Source organism: Camelus dromedarius, chromosome X (assembly GCF_036321535.1).
Source record: "Camelus dromedarius isolate mCamDro1 chromosome X, mCamDro1.pat, whole genome shotgun sequence".
NCBI lineage: Eukaryota > Metazoa > Chordata > Mammalia > Artiodactyla > Camelidae > Camelus > Camelus dromedarius.
The window spans coordinates 85,617,376-85,634,533 of record NC_087472.1 but is presented as its reverse complement, the minus strand read 5'-3'; the positions used below and the strand labels follow the sequence as shown (position 1 = coordinate 85,634,533).

The 17,158-nt window shown below is 43.8% G+C and overlaps 1 protein-coding gene across 1 annotated transcript in view; it reads left to right on the top strand.

Moving 5' to 3' along the window:
- The window catches only part of XK (X-linked Kx blood group antigen, Kell and VPS13A binding protein), a 45,483-nt gene that overhangs the window by 8,295 nt on the left and 20,030 nt on the right, over positions 1-17,158 (top strand). The window lies entirely within an intron of this gene.

Below are 17,158 nucleotides of genomic sequence, written 5' to 3'. Positions count from 1 at the left end.
CTTCTGCTGCATTTTCTTTGTTGAAGCAGTCAGGAATGCTGTCGAGTTTCAAGGGAATGATAAGAAAGGAAATTCTGACTTTTGTTGGGGAATGGCGGAGTTCTAGAAGTTCACTGCTGTGACCTTTTGGAAAATACAACTTGCCGTAGGCTGAAAATACAGCTGCCGGAGGCCTATTTGGATTTTGCCTTTGTCATTCAGTGATGGTTCTAAACCAGCAGTGACAGTTGGTTGTAGCAGTTTCTTTGTGGTGAATGAAGGTATTAAGAGTCTTCTCCTATCTTCTTGAAGTTCGATAAGTATCTTAGCTTTTAAAGGAACACAGTTCTCTAACCTATGGGCCACTCTGTCATTATCAAATCGAGGGCAGGTTTGATTAAGCCTGATTTCCAAAAACTGTACATGCATTGGACACAAGTGAAAAATCTTCATATGATAAGGGAAATAATCCCTCACAAATATTAATATTATAGGTAAATGAAAACCAGATACTCAGGTAAGTTTTGCTATGTGGATAAACAGAAATAACTTAAAAGCCTTAAGTTGAAAAAATATACATTTGAGGTGACACTGAAACTGGAATCTTGTAAAATACTCATATTAATTTCATTTCCCTTAATATTATCCTCTTCCTGCCTATATTCTAGGATGGCTGGTAAAATGTCTTAATTTATGGCTGAGTCACAGTATTTGCATGTCACAGCTATTTCCCTTATCCAGGTTACCTCAGAGTGACTGTGATTCCTAAGACATGTCAGGACTTTAAGCTGAGGTTTTGAACCTTGGCGGATTAACATTTATGTGAAAATGCCTCCCACAGCCCCAGGTGGACAGTAGGTGTTCAATAAATGCAGCAGCATCCTTGTTCTCTGAGGACTTATAACTGGAATGGGCATTGACCAAGATGAGTCCTCTGCATGCTGCTATATCCTTTTCCTGGTTCATTGCTTTTCCATGTGGTGGGGACACTGGGAGAGACCAGATGTGGTGATAGCCTTTTTGATTTTTATAAGTAAATTCAATTTTTTTCTCAAGTTATTGAAAATGAAGATTGTCTTTTAGTTCAGGGGTTGTCAAACAACAGCTTATGGGCCCAGTCAGGCACTGCTTGTTTTCATAAATAAAGTTTTATTGGAACACAGCCAAACCCTTTCATTATTTTTTTTAAACAGAGTTGAGTAGTTGCATAGGTGCAACAGAGAACGTATGGTCCACAAAGCCTAAGGTATTTACTATCTGACTCTTTACAGAAAATTTGCCCACCCTTGTTACAGCTTTTCAGACAGAATTCTGTTCAGGAAAAGGAAACCTCTCATAAATGTCAGTGCCACAAAGAATACGTGACATGCCCTGACATAATGTAAGTCCTCTGAGAGTTACATGATAAATCAAATGTATATAAAAAAGGAAGTGGGCATGGTCCTCTTAAAACTTCAGATGGCTGCCATTTATATAGGTTTTGACTAACCCTAATCACTTTTAACATATCTTAGGAAGAAATCCCTTACTCGCAAGGGGAAAGGTGGTTATAATTGGAGCACAGGCTGGGGTGTGCCACAAAGGCCAACATTGGTAGTGTCCCATTGTATGATTAGGAATGCATTTTCTGCAAGGGTCAAACACTTGACTCCAGGGTTAAACAACCTAGGGTTATTTTGCTCATCTAACAAGAAGTCGGAGGTAGACAGTTGCTGGCGTTGTATCAGCTGCTCACAGTGGTAAAGTTGATGTCCCTGCAGTTACATTGGCCTCTTTCCTGGGTTGCTACTGCGTAGAATCCACCATAGCTTCATTCAAGGTAGGAGGAGAGGATGAAGGCAGAAGGGTGACTGACTGTCTTTCTTCTTTTATAGTAAGTAAAAGCTTTCCCAGTAACCTCCCTAATAGACTTGATTTAGGGCTCCTTGAGCAGGACTGGTCACGTGGTCACCTCAGTGCGAGAAAGGTTAAGAAGGCCAGGTGGAGGACTGATTGCCACCAGTGGCTTAGAGTAACATTCCTTCAACTTCCCTGGTGATTAGGGTCACAGGAGGTGGGAACAAGGGGAGCTTGTTAGAAATGTACGCGTTACCAGGCTTCATTCCTGGAAATTGTGGTTTGATGGGTATGGGATAGGACCCTCAGATACGTCTTTTGATTTTATTTCTCTTTTGTTTTTTTTTAAACAAGTGCTCCAGGTAGTTTTTATCATCAGCAATGTTTGGGAATACTGGAGTAGACTAGTCACAACCTCATTCAACATTCAAAGTCTATAACCTTCTCTTCTCTCTGGTTCTCTGCTCACTGAACAAGCAATTATGAACTTGGCCTTGGCAGAGCTTGCAGGACAGGTGGAGCTGGCCACATGGTCCACTGGAGAGCTTTTTTAAATTGCACTATAATGCGTATAACATAAAATGTACCATTTCTAAGTGTACAGTTCAGTGGAATTTAGGATATTCACAATGTTGTGCAATCATCACTACTATCTAACTGTAGAATATTTTCGTTACATCGACAAGAAATCCTGTTCTCATTAGCAGTCCCTCCTCATTTCCCCTCCCCCAGCCCTTGGCAATCACTGATCTACTTTCTGTCTCTATGGACTTGCCTATTGTGCATATTTCATATCAATGGAATCGTACACTATTGGAGAGTTCTTTTTTTTCCTGATAGTCAGTGAATAATGGATGCTGTCCGTGAGCTTCAGTCTTTGAGTCAAGTCAGCTCTCAGCAGGCGTTGATCAAATCTCTGGACCTTAGAGGAAAGGTTGGTCTGAGGCCCAGGTGAGCACACCAAGGTTACTGTGTTCTATGAAGGCCCCTGCAGCCTGCTACTTGGCCAGCCTGGATCTCAAAGTGCCTGTGTCTCTTCCACTCAAGGTGGGAATGTTGGTAGTAATCCTGACTGTTTCTCAAACCCTTGCTTTGCGCCAGGCACCATGATTGGCCTGATTGTGTTTCACGGTCACAGCATCCCTGTGAGGTAGATATGATTACCTCCATCTGATTGAAGTTGAAAATTGTACCCATGTACCAGAGGAAGCAGAATTTGGGATTTGATTTATGTGAATTCATTCATGAATTCAGTGAGTATATATTGAATATGTTCTGTGTTCCTGACCTCATGCTGGGCTCTGAGGATAAAGTGGTGAATAAGGTGAACAGGCCCTTTTGGAACAGGATAGATGACTGGGAAACAAATAATTAGTCATATATTTATTTTATTTCAGGTAAATCTTGCCAAGTGAAGGTCCCGTGTGAGGGTATATTGGGGGAATTTCACCAAGTCTGGGAGATGAGGGAAAATATTCCCAGAGGAACTTCAGTTTAAACTCAAATCTGTTAGGTGAGGAGCAGCCAAGTGAAGGAAAAGCAAGAAAGAACATCCTGGGATTTCAAACTTTATCCCAAAGGCAATAGGAAATCACTGATGAGTTTTAGACAACACAGTGTCATGATCAGATTTAGTTTTAGAAACTGATTACTCTGGAAAATGGATTAGAAGGGAGTGAGAGAAGAAACAGGGGGACCAGTAAGCGGGCTGCTGCAGTTGTCAAGGTGAGAATAGTCATGACTTGGGCTGGAATAGCAGAACTGGGTTATGGGCGCAATATTAATGATGTCAAAGTGGAACAAGGTGATGACTGATTGATTGGGAAGGTGAGGCAGAGGGAGATGTGAAAAATGGCTCCCAGGTCCTGACATGGGCAGTCGTAGCCATGGATCCCCATGTGTGTTGGTCAAACAGCCGGGAGAAGGAGCAGGCTTATAGTGTATGCTTTTGCTTTCAGTTTCAGACTTTTTTTTTAATGAATACATATAAAAAAATTTTTTTTAACTTGTGAGAAAATCAGCAGATGTTATAACCAGCTTAAAAGGAGAATCCAAAGTATGGACACAGGAATATTGACTAAGGATATTGAAACCAATGTGTATGTAAATGGAAGTAAAACCTGTTTGATTACAGCATGAGTAAGGTGAGAGTTGAACCTCTGTTGCATTAGGGGTTGTGCATGTCAGTCAGTGACCTACAGCTTACAAAGGGATGTAAATGAACTCAAAGACAATGCAGGGCTCTAGTCAGATAATCTGGAATGGCGTCATAAAGACAGGATGATGTTTCCATGGAAACATTCATTTTTCTTGCTAGACTGTTAAGGTCAAGTAGAAAGTTGGAGTTCTCTGAAAAAGAGGGTCCAGTCAACAGAGAGACTGGGTTCCTATCACACATATTTCTAGGCCGGTCCTGATCAGGGCCCAGTTGACACTGATGACATCACAAAGTCTGAGTTGTCACAAAGGCAATGACCAATAAGAGGCTAGTGCCCAGGGAGACAGCAGGCAGAAGTTCACTGGCATCTCTAGAGGTCAGGCTAGGGGGACAGTCTAGCTAGATCCATCTGAGCAAAACGTGCCAAGACCATGTTAGTCTTAAAAAGTAGGTAGATTTTCTCCTGCTCTGTAATAGCTGCGCTACAGGGTTCCCCAATAGCTGTGTGGACCCAACACCTGAGCTCTTCCGCCCGTCTTCCTGGCCGGCATCCTCGAGTACCCGAAGAACAACACCCAGAAGCTGGCAAGCATGGAGGCCCGCAGCAACCGCGAGGAGGCCCGCAGCAACCGCGAGGTGCCCCGCAGCAACCGCGAAGTGCCCCGCAGCAACCGTGAGGTGCCCCGCAGCAACCGCGAAGTGCCCCGCAGCAACCGTGAGGTGCCCCGCAGCAACCGCGAAGTGCCCCGCAGCAACCGTGAGGTGCCCCGCATTAACCGCGAAGTGCCCCGCAGCAACCGCGAGGTGCCCCACTGCAACCGCGAGGTGCCCTGCAGCAACCTTGAGGTGCCCCGCTGCAACCGCGAGGTGCCCCGCAGCAACCGCGAGGTGCCCCGCAGCAACCGCGAGGTGCCCCACTGCAACCGCGAGGTGCCCTGCAGCAACCTTGAGGTGCCCCGCTGCAACCGCGAGGTGCCCCGCAGCAACCGCGAGGTGCCCCGCTGCAACCGTGAGGTGCCCTGCAGCAACCGCGAGGTGCCCTGCAGCAACCGCGAGGTTCCCATCACCCCCGAAGAACCTGCCGAGGGCAGTGGGCAACCACCTGCAGAGGGCAGTGGGCAACCATCTGCAGAGCGCAGTGAGCAACCACCTGCAGAGGGCAGTGGGCAACAAGTACCTCAGCCACCTTTTCCAGCCAGATGCCCCCAGTCAGGTCACCGCGATGCCTCTGCCGAAGGAAAAGTCGTGATGCCTGCGTCCCAGGGCCCGCCTAGACCTCAGCGACTGCCTCATCTCACCCCCAGACTACCCACAAATGAGGGAGGCCTGAACTTCTGCCGTCATCACAGCCATTAAAGCATTTGAGTCATTGGCTGTGCTTCTGTCTGCTCTCTGTTTGTCATACTCAGTTGAGGCGTCTGGGACATCCCGGAGGGGCTGCGTCGTGGGGGGTTGGGGGTGGAAGGTATGGTCAGGGTGGGATGCTGGAATCCATGATTTCAGGGAGCGGTTTCCAATGGTGACGGTGCGGGGAGTGGTCCTGTTGGGAGGAGCTGGCCGAAATTGTGGGGGGATAGGACAGGCCTCTGAGGCCGGGAGGTGGGCGGGGATTCCTGGGCACGTTGAATTCCTAGAGTGATGGTGGTAACGGGGGAGGGGCTGAAAACGGTGACCCGCCCAGGTGCTGAAGGCTTTATTCATGATGGGGGCCGTCTAGAAGTGGGAGGTGATGACAATGGGGGGGGTGGGTGGAGAGGATTCTCACATGACTGCTGGATGCCTGGCCCCCTGGCTGTGAAAACCATGGCCTGCTGAACCTTCTGGGGGGAGGTTTGACTCATCACTGGAGTACAGCAACACCAGTATTGGCGTGGACCCTGTTCACTGGATGCAGAGGAAGAAGCCAGGGCTGTATCTGCAAGCCATTCAGTCCACATTCTGGTTTCCTCTCTGCTCTCCTCTGCCTGGTGACAGCCTCTCTCTGCCTCCTCCCACCACGGATGGAAGCTGGGAGCTGGCTTAGCCTTTGGTGGCTTCACAGGAGTGTCCTGAGAGTAACAGTGTCAGGGTTGTGCTTAGAGCTCGTTGGAGTAGGTGCTTGGATAAATCCAAGAAACCTTGCTTGACACCTAGTGCCCATTCCACCAAATGTCTGTAGAAACCTCGTTGTCAGGATGTCCACCCCACACGTTTGTGTTGGTTCTAAGAGCCGCGAAGCCCTCCGGGCCTCAGCCACGTTCCGCTCTTCCTCTTCTGTGCGTCTGAGTAGCAGGCAGGCCTGTTCCCGGCAACTGCAGGTGGAGAGTCGCCTGGACCTGGTCACATGGTGACACCAGCAGTGCCACCCCATCCCCGAAGTGGAGCATCTGTGTGTCCAGGCCATGGTTTCCCGTCTTCCAGTGTCCTTCAGCCCCAGGGCGTGCCCCCAGGGGGCGGTGCCAGGGAGCCAGTCATTACACTCAGACCCTGACGTGTGGGTTCAACAGCTGTCTGATTACTGAAAGCTGTTTGTTTTGGCTGATAGCTGTGGCTTGTTTTAGCGCAAAACGTCATCTCCTAAATACCTCACCAGAAGTCACACCAGAGGAATTCATTAAAGGGCAGGGAAGTCAGTAGGTGGATGGACCGTGTCGGGTGAGCAGGTCTGTGTGCTCGGCTGGTCACCTTACTGTCCATGACATAGTCAGCACTCCTGGTCCCTGTGACACCTGCAGGGAGCCAGGCTCCCTGGGCTCTTCCAGACTCTGTCTGACATCCAGGTTTGGAGGTTGAGCTTCCTGACCTTGTGATGGCGGAGTCACAGAGACGTGGGAGAACCAGGCAGAGCCATACCGCCATCCCTTTATGGATCAGACTTCAGCCGTGCCTGTGGATTTCACAGGAGACACGGGACCAAGGCCAGCATGTCATCACTGTAAATGTGACACCCTGCCAACCCCCCTCCTCCATGTGCCCAGGAACCTCCACTCAGGAGAGGAAGGCGGCAGAGGGGGAGAATCCCTGCCCTTGGGAAAGCACGAGCCGCACCAGTTTAGGCATTTTGTGCATTTCCGAAAGGTGGGAGGGGGCAGCTGAGGAAGATTTGTTCTAACCTCGGCCCTAAGCGGAGGACACCACTGATGACCGTGCCCTGTTGGGAGTGAGCAGGGACAGGCTGGGGAGGCTGTGGCTGCCAAACCAGGTCTGTGATCAGAAGCAGTGTCAGGGCAGCCCAGGGTCAGAGACGGGTCATCATGGCAGAAAACATCACATATGAAAAGAGGCAAGCTCAGGGTTTGAGCTTGAGGGGAACTTGCAGAGTGATATTGGCTTGGGGGATGGCGTAGATACAAGGCCTGGAAACTAGGCTGGCCTCTTACTGAGAACAACTTTTGAGAACAGAGGTATTTTGAGGGCCCAGGCTCCCTTGGTTCCTAAATCTGACAGATCCTGTCAGAAGGCATCAGACAGATACCACCTGACTCTTTAGAAAGGGCTTTTGGAGCCTCAAAATAGAATTCAAGGAAGAGGAATCTATCCGTGAACATCAATATGTAATTTCCCTAGAGAGCAAATGACAAAGTGGCCACTTACGGACCTAATCTAGGGAGCTAATGGGATAATTAAGTCTACAATGATGTTTCTAAAGGAAAATGAATTACCTGCCAACATTTAAGAATCAAGAACTTTTTACCTGAAAACCTCAATTACTGGTTTCTTTTGTGAAATCATGATGTCTGGGCATACATGGTTATAGTCAGATGAAGATGACTAGCTGCTTGTACCATTAACACTGGGCCTCTCTGGTTTGCCGTGGTCCTCACCCTTCCCTGTTGAATCTCATGTGTGACCTCCTTCACTCATTTAGGGTAGATAACTGCTGTGTGATGATATTTGAGTTCATTATTCCCATTGGAATTTACTTCTAAAACCACAGTTGTCTGAAACACGGAATCTCATTCAGTGAATTGGTACAGCATGGTGCTCCTAAATCGTCTTGGGCACAGGGCCAGTATTTTCTGTTATTGTACAAATTCATTGTAAACTGACATATGGTCTTATTTTACATGACTAGTATGAAGCTTCCATATGACACTTCACTCAAGTTCAACAACATTTGGATTAATAGATACCCTGTTCAACAAGATGACTCGACTCACTTAAGTGTTCAGGCAAAGCCAGATTGCTATCAAGGTCACTAAATGCTAACTCTTGATTTCCGTACTTCTTGTAGCCGACCAGTAACAAATAATTTAGTGACCGTCAGTCCACACATCATGGTAGAATGGCATTGAAGAGTGAATTTATTTTATTTTATTCTTTTAGGAGTATGGTTTCAAATCTAAGGAAAGGTAATGAACAGGCCCGGCATTTGGTGTTTCATTGAGTGTTTCTCCTTTAGAATCCTTCATGAGCTCAAGAGATTGGTCTCTTTTAATTAGGGTTCTGGAATCGCTGTGGGGAAAATACCTCAACCTCTGTGAAAGCGAAGTCTGACTAGAGGAAACCAGAGGAAACCAGTTTGCAGCTGGGAGACAGACAGATAACTGTGGCTCTGAGATATTTGGGTTCTGAGATGTAGGATGAAAAGAATATACCTACTCCACTGTGGAAGAGAGAGTTTTTATGACACGAAGGGACAAAACAGTGAAAGAGGAGGGAGGGAAGTGGGTTCTAGGGTTCTGGTCTCCCCTAAGTGTAGTTTACTTGGGGCACGTCAGCTTCTCTGGCTATAAAATGAGGCCGTTGGACTGAATTATTTCAGAGGTCTGCTTAAGGTGTACAATTACCAGTCTGTGATCTTTTCCTAAGAAATTTTCTCTACTGACAGTGGCTGAAGGAGGCACAAAGAATTAGTTGGGGTCTCTATTTTACAGCTGAGGCCACTGTGGCCCAGGGATGCTAATCAGCTCTCCCAAGGTCACATGGCACGTGGGTGGCACAGTCGGGAAGGGAGCCCAGCCCTGCTGCCTGTTGTTGAGGCTCCTCGTCTACTATATCCTGAGAAACGGGTGCTCTCGAGGTAGGAAGGGTTTAATGATCTCTGGGAAAAAGAAGCCAAACTCTTTAATACAGAGATGTCAAGGACTCTTGGCTTTCTAGGAAAGCATTCTCAACAATTCATTCTCAAGAATTTTCACTTGTGTTTTATTTGGAGGCCAGGCAGGTTAGAATCCAAGGACTGACTGTATAGTAAAGGTCTTTGGACTTTGCAAACCTAGGTCTGGTCCACTGCGCGTTGTGATAGCCATGTCATGAATCCATCTCCTTCTCAATTTTAAAGCATTCTTGAAATTCTGGCTCTGTCCACTGAAATGGTCTTAAAGGTGATTATGTGATGACATCAGAAGCCCGTGTTCAAGAGCTTATTCTCAAAGTACCTGAGTTACTATCCTTTTCCACACAGTTCTGAGACCATCCTGCTTTTTTGAAGACAAGATCTCTGTCCTGTAGCTGATTGTAGGGCCTTCAGGATAGTATCAAAGTAAATAAAAAACTTTCTGGAGATGGCAGAGACTTAAAATGTCTGTGGGTCACTTATGACTTGTAATTTTCACAGGTGAAAAGCCTGGTAGGAATGAATAATAAAATAATACAACTGAAGAGGAAATTTTTTGTGACATGCAAAATAAGATAATAAAGCCAATCCAAAAAAAAAAAAAAAGAGGTTTGGAGAAAATATCTATAAGCATAATGATTAAGCCTATTTCAAAGAAGTCTAGAGTAGATTTTAAAATCTGTATTTTAATAAAGCTTCATAGACAGATTTGATGTGCTTCCTCATTTGAAAAGCACTGTTCTGGAAATTGCTAGTAAAATGTAAAAACAAAGGTGTGTCCAACTATTTTTTATAATTTACTGAACTATGACTGAAAACACTAATTCTGTTACCTAACATCAGGGAAACCCCCAGCAGGACTCTGATAATTAGAAACATATAATGTCGTAAGGGTGCTGACAAATATCTAAGAACTTCAGAAACAACATAGAACTAATGAAATATTGATATTAATAATACATCCCTATTCAGGCTTAATCAAGCGAAGGCTAATTCCTCTTTTGATTTGACTTTTTCTGGTGCAGCGGATCGATACTAACATAGCAAATAGAGCGAATTTTTCCTAACACTTCTCTGTTTCTAAGGTGAAAGAACAAATCTTTTTTTACTTTCTAGGGGCCTCTGGCAAATTTCAGACAGTTTTAAGTACTAAAGATGCTATGAAGTTTTATTTCATTTTTCATTTTGGATTCAATGTTGGAAGGCAAAATTGAAATATTTCCAGGAGATTTGAGAATTGAGATAGGATCATGGGTGTCTGAGTACATGAATGATTATAACTTGTTTGTTTGTTAAATAAAGTAACAATTCAGTATTTAAGTAAACACAGAAAATCATTAACACAGTTACAAATGCAGAACTTCTATTGTTTCTTTTACTTTAAAGAGAATAATCAAGGGCATAATAAAGTCATAGCAAAGCATTACTGTGGTGAGATCCGGAATCTGCTAATTGGACAGATTATGTAGAAGGTAAAGTGGGAGGCTGAATAACAACCCCAAAGATACTCAGTTTCTGATTCCTAGAGCCTGTGAACTTTTTATGGCAAAAAAGGACTTTGCAGATAAAGAGAGTGAGATGGAAGAGTATTGTGAATTAACCAGATGGACTCCTAATGTAATCACAAATGTCTTAAGAGAGAGGCAGGAAGAGATTTGATTACAGAGTGAAATGATAATGTGAGGACTGAAGCAAGATGCTACACTGCTGGCTTAGAGATGGAGGAAAGGGCCACCAGCCAAGGAATGCAAGGTGTGCAGCTCTAGAAGCTGGAAAGTCAAGGAAATGGATTCTTCTCTCAGGCCCCTGGAGGGAGCATGGCCCTACTGACACCCTGACTTTAGCCCAGAGAAACTGATTTGAGACTTCTGGCCTCCAAAACTAAGAAAATAAGTGTGTGTTTTAAGCCACCAAGTTTCTGGTAATCTTTTACAGCAGCCAGAGGAAATGCATACAGGTGCAGAGTAATCTTTTATAATCTCTTATTAGGAGCAGACCAAATACTCCAAGAAAAGTCTTTCGTTTTCACAGGGAACAAATAAATTCTAGGTTTGCTTCAATGTAATATTTGGTTCTAAAGGACCTACAGTCTCTTTTTGACAATCTTACAAGTTAACCTATCAAAACTGAGCCAGATTTGGCAGTTTTAACACAGATTTGTGTTCCTTTTTAGATTCTCTTTCCACAAACTTACAGCTTTCTATATTCATTCAGGCTTTTTTCTTTTCTGGTCTTTCTCTTTCCCATCCTGGAACAAATTATTTTACATCAGGACAAAAACATTCCCTTTTTTGCTCTTAATTTAAAAAGATCTCATTATCTTCAGGCTCCTAGTAGAGACTCATTCATGTGGAGTCTCATTTACATATATTAATTATAACTTTCAAGTACTTACTTGTATTTCCTGGAGAAAACTAGGGATGGATAATTGTAAATTTCTGTCATTTTAGCAGAGCTCATGAATACACTCAGCCCAGCTTTATTCAGCCACACAATTCCTTTATATAGTTTCCCAACATGGCAGAAATGAGCATATTCATTTACAAACCCCAAAATATAGCCTCTTTGTAGCATATACAAATAAGAAGCAAAAGTATATAAACTCAAATTATGCTTAGTAAGCAATGTATTCGTATTCTTTCTTAGAAATTTTCTAGGCATCCATTGAGTGTCTATTAATTATCTCATAATATCAATCCAAGGTCTTCAGTTATCTGAAGATTTTGGAACTGTTCTTTAAAGTGACACTACAAAACCTCATTAACTGTGGAAAATACATATTTATCAGAACAATGATTCAATTTGCTTAAACATAAATTGCTTTTTCTCATAATCTTAAACCTTTAGTAGGAGTAATTCTAACTCACTTGATCTTAAACCTGTATAAATTTAGGAAAAATATACCCAAGAGACCTAAAAATTTATGCTTGTATTATATTTAACAGTGATAGAGAAGACCTAGTTGTTGTCATTAAACCCAAAATATTATACTAGTTGTCATTGTCAAAGATTTAAATAAATCATATAAGTTTGGATTATTAAAATATTTATAAATGTAGCACATTTAAAGTATTAGTAATTCAGTTTTTGTATTTTAGGAAATTTTAGTTATATTCAGCTTATATAAGCAGTTACTTATGTAGATATGCCCATCAGAACAGAGTTACTTTAAATTAAGAAAGACTTTCTAATCTAATATATTAATAGCATCCAAAGGTAGGAGTATTTTACATATTCACGCAATCAGAGATGAAGGAATTTCTGAGTTACAGACAGGCATACAGCCACAGAGAAAGAGCTCCGATTCTACAATTTCAGTCATGGATCAAGAGTAAAAACACAAATAGAAAATCTTCCCAGTCCAGATTTAAAATAACTGTTTTCTTCCCAAAGAACATGACATTTTGAATTGATTTGAACTAAAAAATGGACTAACAAATAAAAAGACTGACAAATCAGATTCTCTGTGGCCTCACACCCAACAGGGGCCTGAATTTTATAGGCCAGAATATCTATAAACCATGAATCCATTTCAAAAGATCTCCAGATGGTCAGACCCTCAAAACAAATCCCCATCCATTTCTGCCAACAATGGGGACTAACTTAACGGCCACAAATGAACAAAAACCAAATAGAAACACAACATTAGTAGAGAGGCAATTTAAAGTTAGAAGAAGATAAAGTCAACACAGTTCTGTTGGCACTCTGGCTTCAGCCAGGAGAGTCAAGAAAAGACACCCCTGGGCTTTAATTGCCCACAAGGCACACTTCTCTGTGAGCAGTCTTTACTCACACTATCGGGCATTTCATTATGAGTTCCAAAGAAGTTATAAGATATTTTTCAAAAAGGGTACGATCTTGTGGCTCAGATAGATAAGGGCACATGAAAAGATTTTATTACTTCCGAGGGAATGGACAGATGTTAAAACCAGTTAAAAAGACAACAAAGAAATGTTGATTGGGAATATTGAAAAAAGTATGTAGTTGAAAACAAAACTGATTTTATTACATTGTAAGTTGGGAGACAATTGAACCTTTACTGGCCACTGATTTTTATATGTGTTTCTGTGACCTGAGAGCCTAGATCTTGGAGCTGGCAAATAACAAGGCCCATGACCACCACGGACGGTGCACTGCCCCACAGCATGTGGAGAGGGCAGTGCCCAGCCCCGAGCTCCACCTCTTCAGGGATGGGCAGTCTGTCTAGTGGATGACATGTCCCAGTTCAGGAAGAATTGCTGATGTGATTCCTGGCTTCCAGAGCCTGGCGGGGGCCTTCGTGGCCTCATCCACTGGCAGACCCACTCAGTTGAGGGTGCCCTGTGTTACTGCCATGAGCAAATGCTATTCAAGAGTTTGAACCCATGGGTGTGCTTCTGACTCTTCTCAGTTCCTATCATTTTGAGTTGGAAGTGTCTGTGGGACACCTCAGAGGAGAGAGCTCATGGAGTTTGAGGATGTAGTCTGGAGGCAAGAATGGATGTCTAGCCTGGAGAGCTAAACTTGGAGCCTATCGCAGGCTCTTGGATCCCCTGAGCCACTTGTCCTTGGCCATTCTGATTTTAGTGCAGCTTGGTGAAAAGTTGCATGTGCACAGCTAGCGTCCCACATCAAGCCCATGTCCCAGCACACACTGTGGTGCTTCCCTTCTTTTCTGCCTCAGGGTTTTCTCCTGTTCCAGAGAACACAGCTCAGGTACAGATGAGAAGTGTGGGCAAGGTTACGCCCGTGGGACCAGCTTGAGACTACAAGAGATAGGAGTCAATGGGTGAAGCCTCAGCCTGTGTCCTTTAGATGAATAATTTTGGGACCAGTATATATGGTCCTTTGTGGATCCCCAGTGAGGATGCGGCCCGTTTGCCATAGTGATAACCAGCTTAATGGTATATGTAGTCTTTATGAGCCTTGCTTCCTTCACTCCTTCGCTCTGTTTCCTAGGCTCACCTCCTGCATGGACTGCCTGCATCCGAATGCTTGTCTCAGGCCCTGCCGCTTGAGAGTAGTCATCCGAGTGGAGGTGGGAACGTGAGTCACAGCAGGCCAGGCACGTGCAGCTGTGGTGAAGGCAGTTAAGTTCCTCTGAGGTGCAAGTTCTGTTGGAGGCAGCGAAAGAATTGAGGGGCAAGAACAGAGAGGTTTATGTATGAGAATGAAAAGAAGTTGTGCACCAAGGATTCTTAGCTGGACGAGGGGAAATAGAGGGCTCATTTGATTTGAGGGCTTGGTAAAGATATAAAAAACACAGTTGTAGTAGTTCTTAGACAAGTGAGTTGTGTGGCTGAAGGTAATGGTCAGCATAGGGTGTTTTAATCAGTGATTTCAGAGGTGTTCATTGTGTCTTGGATTTCTACGGAAGCACTCTTAATAACTCATCCTTACTGTTTCATTTCTGGTATGTTTGTGGGGAAGCTGCATAAGCTAGGATTCAGAGGTCAAAATATATAATACAGTTCTTTGAACTTTGGTAGCCTGACACAGTCGCCTTCTTTTACTCCATTTACTGCCCAGAGCTGTGCCTTGGTCAGACACACGATTTAGCTTCAGAAAAGAAGTTACTGAATACGTTGCCTATTTCCAGGACTGATAGCAGTTTATGAACTAATCTAAAGATAATAGCTTTAATTCTTACATTCTTAGAGGCACATTGAGGGAGAAGTTGAAGGATAGTTCTGTGTGTGTGTGTGCACATGCACACACAGGTACGCACGTGTGCATGGTACTTTACATGATATAAGCTTATAAATTTCTGCCACAACATCTTCTCAGTTTTTTGCCTGTGTATACACACACACATGCTCACATATGCACAAACATACAGAAAATACAAAACTTCAAAAATAGTCTGAAATTAAATACACTGAAAAGTCGATTGTTGTCTTGGGATAGTGAGGTTATAGGTTATTTTTTTCTCCTTTCCATTTGTCTGTGTTTTTCATATTGCCACAATGAATATTTGTTAATTTTTTGGGGGGCAGGGAGGGTGTTCATGCATGAGCTACTGGGGCTAGCCCTAGGTCTTTGTCTTCCTCATTTGTGCATGCTCAGTTTGGCACAGATGGTGGGCTCTCAGTATATGGTCAGTGAATGGTGAAAAGTAAAAAGCAGGGCAATTATATTAATCTCATTTTCACAAATGAAAAAACAGGGTATCACCTAAGATACTGCAATCACAAGTGATAGAAGACCTAACTAAAAGTGACTTAGATTTTTTAAAAAATATTACCTCATATAATAAATTCAGAGACAGAGCAAACCCATGATTGGCTAATTGATCATCATAGCAATGTCATTAAGGACCTAGGCATTTTCCATCCTTGTGTCTTTCTCCCCTCATGATTGCATGAAGACTGTGTACCCATTATATATTGCTATATAACAAACCTTGGTGACTTAAAATAACAACAGTCATTTCTTTTGCCCACAGATTTGTAATTTGGACAGGTCTTGGCAGGGCCAGCTTGTCTCTGCTCCATGTGGCATCAGCTGGGGCAGCTTGACTGGGGCTGGAGAATCTGCTTCCAGGGTGGCTTACCACATGGCTGTCAGTTTGGTCCTGTGTTTCCTACTGGTTGCTTAGCTGGGGCTGAGGGCCGAACACCTTGGTTCCTTTCTATGTGGGCCTGTCCTTAGTTTTCTCATAGCATGGCAGCTAGGTCTTAAGAGTGAATGTTCCAAGGACATGAAATGGAAGATTTCTCTTTCTTAATACGTTAGCCCAGAAACTGGCAGTTGTTTTTGCCATATTCTGTTATTCAAGCAGTCAATAGATCTCAGATTCAAGAAGAGGAGACACAACTTTACTTCTTGATGGGAGGCATATTAAAGAATTTGAGGGGCCATCTTTTAAAACATTTACAGGTTTTTCTAGGTCTAGACATCACATGTAAGCATGACCAAGTCAGGAAGAAGAGGGAGGTTTCTTTCTGTGTACTTCTTTTTATTAGGCAGGAACACCCTTTCTTTCAGCATAATTCTACTCAAGTTCCATTGGCCAGGCATGGGTCACATGTGCATGCCAAACCAATCCCTAGCCACCGGAATAGACAGTAGAGTTGCAGATGCCTCTAAGGTCTAGATACTTTGTCCCTACAGAGCAGCTGGGCAGGGCTTGGAATGGGTAGATCAACTTCATCCAATTACCCCAGTGAATACACCTTGTAAATATCTTTTTTTTTTCTATTTGTGACACAAAAAAAAATTAGGAGATTGGTCTTACAAGAATCTTGATTTACTCCAGGGGCTGAACCTGTATCATCTTTCTTGAATACGTGGGAGGGTTAGCATGTAATCAGAATTAGAGTTTTGCCTTCAAGGAAGAATGGAAGAAGGATTCCAGTTAGGTGGAAGGCCCATAGCGTCTGCAGTACCAAGGTTCGGGAAATTTAAGGGCCCAACTTAAAACCAAGACTAAAGCCAAGACCACCACCCAGGTTTTTGGATGCTTGACCCATAGCTAACTTTTTAGCCAACACTGCCTCTCATAGAATTGTATAATATTAAGAGGTGGAAGAGATCTAAGAGATCATCATGTCTGACTTTTCACTCTATGTAGAAATCCCTTCTTTGGTGTCCCTCAAGTTGGCCCACCAGCCTTGGCTTGGACGTTCAGTAGTGGAGCTCTCAGTACCCAAAATGTACTATTCCACTGATAAAACACTCTTGTTAGAACATTCTTCCTTGTATAATAAGTTAAGTGGGACTTTTCCACCAGAAAGGATAATATCAGTCCCAGATGCTGGATATGCCACATTCAGAAAAAAAGCCACTAAGAATTGGCCAGATTCCTCTTTTCAGGATTTTCCAAGAATGACAAACCAGCCCTACCACAGTCAACCTCCAACATCCCCACTCTCAGATCCTTTAAGGAAATACCTGGGGGAAGGGGTGAGTGAATAGGGGCTTCTTATACTATTTATAATAGGGGCCACTCCCCCTCTCCCAGAAGCCACCTAAAGTGGATTTGAAGATGAGGGCCGCTCACAATATGGATGGCCAGGCACTTCACTCCCTGCCTTCTAAGTTGGGGGCCCATAGGCTCACTCCACTGCTGGTTCCCTCCAAGATAGCTTATTGTGTGTACCCTGGAGTTTAGGAGCATTCATGAGCATAGAGACTGAAACCTGCTTCTCATTGTAACCTGAAGGAGG